The sequence below is a fragment of the Arachis ipaensis genome, chromosome B03 (genome assembly GCF_000816755.2).
Source record: "Arachis ipaensis cultivar K30076 chromosome B03, Araip1.1, whole genome shotgun sequence".
Taxonomy (NCBI): domain Eukaryota; kingdom Viridiplantae; phylum Streptophyta; class Magnoliopsida; order Fabales; family Fabaceae; genus Arachis; species Arachis ipaensis.
This window is the reverse complement of record NC_029787.2, coordinates 127,590,357-127,591,047: the sequence shown is the minus strand read 5'-3', so window position 1 is coordinate 127,591,047 and position 691 is coordinate 127,590,357. Positions and strand designations below refer to the sequence as shown.

The 691-nt window shown below is 37.9% G+C and overlaps 1 pseudogene; it reads right to left on the bottom strand.

The window, feature by feature from the left end:
• LOC107631854 overlaps nt 1-470 on the bottom strand; it is a 2,913-nt pseudogene extending 2,443 nt beyond the window's left edge.

Genomic DNA, 691 nt, shown 5'->3' with positions numbered 1-691 from the left:
AACCCCAATAAAAGAAAAAAAAAATATTTAAAAAAATCACCCCATTAACTAAAAACAGCTCAAATTGATCCAAATCACAAGAACCCAATACTGGGCATGAAAAAGATTGGATTTTTATATTACCCTAACGGTGACTCTGTGTGAATCAGGCAAAGGGTAACCGTCGTTGTGGTTGACGACGGAGTACTTTCCGACGGTCATGGAATTGCTCTTGATTTCCTCGGAGATGCATTTGGTGTGACTGGATTGGAGGTCGAATCTGAGGGATTCGATCCTCGGAGAAGAGAAGAGCAACGAAAGGAGAAGGAGAGAGAGGTGCAAAAGAGGCTTAGGGTTCGAACAAATCATCGTCGTCGTAAAAGAAAAGATGCGGTGGAAGATTGAAGATTCGGATGAAGATCAAAAGAGGTGAAGTGTGGAGAGTTGCGAGAATTAAAAACGGGGCATTCAATTCAAGTTTCCAACTAAACCAGCAACGAGGCTCGTCAAACTCTGGTGCCTACGTGGTCGCCTTTCATTGGAAGACACACGTATCATTTTGTTTATTTTATTTTATTCGATAAAATTTGTAATTAATGCTCAGTTCCTTTGACTTCTCTAATTTATCATTTATGACATAACTCTTTTCTTTTTGTGTATACTATTTATTTTGATGAGAATTGTTATATTCATGACTTTAATATTAATCGAT